The sequence below is a fragment of the Anas acuta genome, chromosome 9 (assembly GCF_963932015.1).
Source record: "Anas acuta chromosome 9, bAnaAcu1.1, whole genome shotgun sequence".
Classification (NCBI taxonomy): domain Eukaryota; kingdom Metazoa; phylum Chordata; class Aves; order Anseriformes; family Anatidae; genus Anas; species Anas acuta.
In genome coordinates, this window is record NC_088987.1 from 18,452,920 (window position 1) to 18,458,919 (window position 6,000).

Sequence of the window (6,000 nt, forward strand, 5' to 3'; positions counted from 1 at the left end):
TGCATTTAAACTGCTTCTGCCAGCACTGTTACTCGCCTCCCTGGAACGAAGGCGCCTAGGTCACGTCGTTTAATCTTTGGCTCACCCGGCAAACGCATCGGCCCCGCTCTCCTCAGGCAGCACACAGCTTCGAAACACACCACACGCACCTAGCGCGAGCACTCCCCCAAAAAAATTTACGTTATATTTCAGAAAACAAACCAGAAACACCGAACGCTTCCTAGTTGCAGGACCAGCAGCACGTCACAGAGCGGCAGGGGACAGAAAGCACGAAACACTTTTTTTTTTATGACTATTATTTCGTGTCACTAGAGATACAGATCGCGCTGCGTCAGCGGCCGGCGGGGGGGTCCCGCACGGCCCCGGCCCTGCGGGGGGGGCTCCCAGAAGAGGCCTCGGCGCTGGGAGCCCCGAGCGGCCGGGCCGGGCCCCGCAGGCAGCGGGGGAGGCCGCGGCCCCGCTCCCGCCCGGCCGCCGCCGAGCCCCCCGCGGAAGCCGGCGCCGGCCCCGCCCCGCCCCGCTCCGCCGCCCCCCGCCCCGGTACCTGGGCCGCGGCCTGGCGCCTCCTCGGCGAAGCGTCCGTGTCCGGCGGGGCCTGCCCCTGCCCCTGCCCCTGCCCCTGGCGCGGCCCAAGCGCCCGGCTGCGGCTCCGGCTCCTCCGGCGGCTGCAGGCAGAGGCGCGGCCCGGCCCCCGCCCCCCCCGGCCCGCGGTGCTGCTGCGCCGCAGCGGCCCCGTCCCTGGCGCCCGTCCCTCGGCCGGCGGCGGAGCGCGGCGAGCAGCCGGCGGCGGCGGCAGCAGCGGCGGAGCGCGGCCTCTTCCGCCCGCCCGCCGCCCGCCGCCGCCCCCTGGCGGAGCGGAGGGACGAGGCCGCGGCCGCCGCCCCGCTCGGGCCCGGCCTGAGGCGGGCGGGACGGCGCCGAGAGGCCCGGGAGGGGCAGCGGGGCAGGGCCCCGGGTGCAGCCCCCAGCCCCATCCAGCCTGGCCGTGGGCACTGCCAGGGATGGGGCAGCCACAGCTCCCCTGGGCAGCGCCTCGCCGCCCTGTGTGGAGAAGTTCCTCCCACCGTGTAGAGCGAACCAAACAAACCCTTGTGCTTGTTCCCTCGTCTATCACTATCTGCCCATGTAAAAAAAACCCATACACACACACAAAAAAACACTCCCCATTCTGTCTGTAAGCTCCCTTCAGGTGCTGAAAAACACTCCCTCAGCCCTAGTGATACCGAGACTCTTCCAGGAGAAGCAGCCGTCAGCAGCTTGCACACACACTGCTGAGGCCACCAGAGCCGCGACAGCCATGCCGGGGCCTCCATCCTCACCTGGCTGAGGCGCGAGGGACACCTCCCGCCCTGCCCTAGCAGGTTAAGGCACTGAGGTTTTTGTGAGGCTCCGTGTGTGCGAGGGCAGGCTCCAGCTGTTTCTGTGTCCCTGGCAGCTAACACCACTGCATTACCCCCCTGTGACAAACACAGGATAGCTTGGGTGGAAGAAAGCCGCATACATCCCAACAGTCATCAAGCTGATGTTGTCCATTAGAACAGTATAATGCACAACGTGATTCTAAAACAGAAAAATATGTTTTTATGGAACAAGTCATTAATTTCTTTCAAGCTATGATTTGAACACTTGCACCTGCGGGCCTGATGTATTACTGCTGTATGGCAATTTGGGACTCGCTGGCCTGGTTTTCTGAAAAGTCCTTAAGCTCCTCACGTTCTGCTGCGCTGTATATCTCCAGCTGACAGTTTCTATCTTCAGTTTCTTTTTAATTACCTCTGCCGTGTTAGATTTCTTCACATTACTCTCCTGTAGCTCGCCTGTCACATCACCGGGAAAGTTTTTGGTTGGAGTTCTCAGTGTCATTTTTTTCTGCAGAAGAATGTTACTGCTTTGAACTCTGTGTGTTATGCCTTGCCTTTTCTGCCTTTAAAAGAAAAAAAAAAAAAAAAATGTGTCAGGTGGGCCAAGCTGTCCCTTGCTCTCCCACACGTTCCTTACCTGGACACAGCACCGGACACAACAACTCTTACTGTGGGGTTTATTGCATTTTGGATTGAAAAGGCAGCCCAGCAGTTCTGCTGCTGTCCCTGTGCAGAGAGGTCCTGCAGAGCAGCCAGTCCCCCAAATCCCTGCTGGTCTGGTGCCCTCCACTAGAGACAAGCTGCAGGAGCAGGAAAGGAAGAAGTGGATATGAGGAAATGAGACATTTGGTTTTCTTGCCTGCCTGGTTCATATGGTTCTCCTGCCCTGCTTCTGGCAACCTGCAGCACCAGAGCCAGGTGAAGGTCTGCAGGGAGGTGTGAAGGCTGATTTTCTTCCTTCTCCCTCTAGGGAAAGGCAACCAGAGATTTGTTTGTGAAAAGAGTAGAAATGGGAAGTAAAACATAACTCTCATCTTGAGTGGAGTGAGGATGTATTCAAGCCACCAGGAGGTGACTGGGCAGGTGAAAAGTGAAAGCGATTTCCATAAGGGCACCTGAACTGGCACAGTGGGGTTTCCCTGTGGAGCTGCACTTATACACTGCCCTCGGGAACCTTTGCCCCTGCACACTTCTCTGCCCTGACACCTGGCAGATGTTCCCTTCCTCTAAGCTGGAAGTTTACTAAATTAAAAATAATAATAATAAAAACACTCAAGCATAAGCAAAAATAGTTTTCATAGACAACACATACAATCACCAAATAGACAACAAATATGACCACCGGCTGCCTCACTGGGCAGCAACCAGAGGGCCAAGAAAACAGCAGCTCAGCAGAGCTCAGCTGGTGTGCCCCAGCAACATGCTTGGCCACTGCATTGCCCCACGTGTTGCATTTCTGGATCTAAGTGTATTCTGTCCTAACTGCGTCTTTTAGCAGCCTGACAGCAACCTCCAGTATTTCACAGCACAACTTCTCGCCCCTGTGAGACAGATTTTTCATTCCTGGATCCTTTGCATGCCATCTGCCTGTAACATCCCGCTCTCTTCCCTGTTGAAAGTCCCCTTGTTCACCTCCAGTTTCAGACTTGATAGTTCCCAGGGCTTCACTGCAATATACAATATACATAACATAATATACATAATATAGCAATATACAGCATTACAGACAGAAGTGTGTCAAAAAAAAAAAAACAAAAAACAAAAAACCGGGAGAAATCTTATGTGTACTGAGATGGTCAGGGTGGTGGTGGTTGGGGAGACACTTAACGATACAGGTATTCCCCTTCTTTGAGGAACAGTAGCAGTGGCATTTCCTGGTAATGAGGGCATTTAAAAAAAATAAATAAAAGCTGATTAAGACACAAGGAGAATCCTGTCACTGGCTCTGCTACAGAGAGATCTCATGGAACAAGTGAAAGGCTTGGCCTCCTGTGCTGCCCACATGAAGAGGCCTGCTTGGTGGGCTGTGTCCTAGGGCTCAGGCTCAGAAGAACATTTCTGACCACACCTGTAACCAGCCCTGTGCATGACAGTGTCAAAGTGCACATGAATTTGCATTCAGCTACGCAGCCGGGCAGCTGCAGCAGCGCTGCGGCCGTGGGGATGGTTTCCTGAACCACTGGAAGGTGGGACAGGGAAAAAAAAAAATCTCCTTGTGATGACAGCTCGTCTCACAGACAGACAGGGCAGTTCTGGGCCTGAAGTGCGCGGTGGGACATGCCTCTCATGCGGGTGACAAGGTGACAAGGCCTCCGGGTATGGTTTGCCAGGCTTGTCTGGGCCCACAGCATGCGGTCGGCAAAATGTTGGCAGTTTGTGTATCCTGCTTGTGAGCTGGAAATTATTGTTCTCACAGCCAACATCGAAAGGGTGTGTATGTCTGAGCTCGAATTGTTAACCTGTAATTATGTTAAAAACATTCAAGTTTAAACAGATAATATTCGGGGTAGCGAAGAGAGAGAAGAAAGAATTAAAGACAAGGACTGGCACAGTGATTCAATGCCAGCACTTGGAAAATCCATGTAGACACTGCTGCTTTACAAGTGACCGCTGGAAAAAAGTCCACACAAGTGATGTGTTCAGAATAATTACCATCACCATGTGGTGTACTTCGGGGAAATCCGTGAGCAGAGAGACCATGAGTTTTCCAAGCTCTCAGAAATTAAATTCAACATGTGAGAGATCTTTTAGTACAGTAGCCATTCACCAATTCACACCATTGACCGAGACATTCGTTGTGAATTGCTTAATTCTTGCAAATTAGGAAGTGAATAAACATGACTAAAAAATTCAAGTTACTTCGCCGAAGTTAAAAAAAAAAAAAAAAAAAAAAAAAAACAGCAGCTGGGGCCAGTACCACCACCAGCACCAACACCCTGCGATTTGCTGCAGGGCCTGGCGCTGCCAGACACACCGGCTTTCCCTCCCACCAAACGTGGAGCCGAGCTGACGAGCCATTAACATGCATTTCACAGCAGTGATGTAACGGCACCCAACCTCCTTCTGCTGTCTCTGACAAAAAAGCAAGAACCTCGAGCTGCTCAGAGGCGGCGGCGGTGGCCTCCTGCACCCTCTCCCTCCAGTTCCCACAGCCCTGGGGTCCCAGTGCCACCGTCTCTGAGCCCCGGAGCCCAGAGAGAAAGGAGGAAATGGGGGAAGAGCCACACCGGCTGGTTAAGTAAAAGCAGAGAAAGAGAAGTTGAGAGCAAGGAAGTGAAGGGCAGCGCATGTTTTGAATGTGGTTTTTAGTTGCACTTTAGCTCTGGTTCTGCTGCTGACACTTTGTGGTTACTTTCTTCCTTAGTTAGAGACACAGGTGCTGCCACAAAAGCAGGGATCAGGGTGTATTTCTTAATACCTCTGCTGCACCCTCCTCTTCCTTAGTACTTCACACAGGGGAAGCAACTCACCTTTTTTTACCTTGCTCTGACATCTCCCTCATTTCGTTAGGGCAGAGGCACTGGGAACAGGAGCGAAGGCGAGCAGCAGGCAGGTAGCCCAGGAAGGTGGAAACAAATGCCTTTACCTTGTGCATCTCACCACTGCTCCACGTGATATGGAGATGTTCCTGCTAACTACATGGCCAGTCCCACAGTCACACAACAGGCATGACACAGAGCATTTGAAAAAATAATCCGGGTCTTCTCTCCAGCTGCCTTGACACATACACAATGAAGAAATAACATAAACCAATATCCGGTTTATGATTTAGTTCAAGACTGCTTGGGCATGGGGACGCTCTGATAGAATTCAGAGACCAAAACCCAGGTTCATGTTCCCTGATAAAGAGTTTAATGGAAAAGGCTTTGGGAAGAAAATATTAGCACCAGAAACTTCTGCAGTTATGCTAAATATCTTCTACTTAAAGTCTGGAAGAAAAAGAATTGAGTCTTTCCACAGACTGTGGAACAGGCCAAGCTGAAGGGGCTGAATTTAATCACCCAGGTTTCCAAAGTGCCTGTGACTTTTCCTGAGGCTGCATTTCAGCTCTGCTACTGGCTGTGGATGTTCACTGCTGACTCCAGAAGCTTTTCTCAAAGAAACACGTACTGGTGAGCGTGTTGTCATCTTTCAGTTCATTCAATTCACATGTAAAGAACAGACCAACACCCCCCAAAAAAAACATATTTACAGAAGAAAGCTCAAGTAAATGTAACTCTCATCCATATCAGGATTTTTTTTTTTTTCTCAAGAGAATGGTATGATTTATCCTCAATTCAAGCTGCCACTTCAGAATTAAAACCTATTTTTAAAACATTATTGCAAATCACAGGAATTGAGGGTAGCCTGTAAAGGCTGTCAGAAACAGAAAACACAATTGCCAGAAGAATCATAGGAAAAAAGCCTGTTGCAAATTCATTTCCTGGACAGCAACAATAGCTGTATGTCATGTCACAAAACCATGTCATTTTAATAAACTTTTTATTGCTGTAGAACAATTGAAAGCTATCTATAAAGTGCAGCATCCATTCCAGTCAGAATCTACTACTAAAGCCAAAAACAGATTTCCATCAGTTGGTAAACATGAAAGGAAATAACAGCAGTCTCTCTGAAGAACAATGCCATAACAGAATGTATT

At 51.1% G+C, this 6,000-nt stretch overlaps 1 protein-coding gene across 2 annotated transcripts in view; it reads right to left on the minus strand.

Annotated features, from left to right (window-relative positions):
- Window positions 1-822, minus strand: part of CAB39 (calcium binding protein 39) — a 40,509-nt gene extending 39,687 nt beyond the window's left edge. Inside the window, exon 1 of one of the 2 annotated variants that reach the window (XM_068691683.1) lies at window positions 545-822. The gene's annotated coding sequence lies outside the window, so the exon portion shown is untranslated. Of the gene's footprint in view, window positions 1-201; window positions 374-544 lie in introns of those variants that run through there. The other variant, XM_068691684.1, reaches the window with a different exon arrangement.
- Window positions 823-6,000: the final 5,178 nt, after the last annotated feature.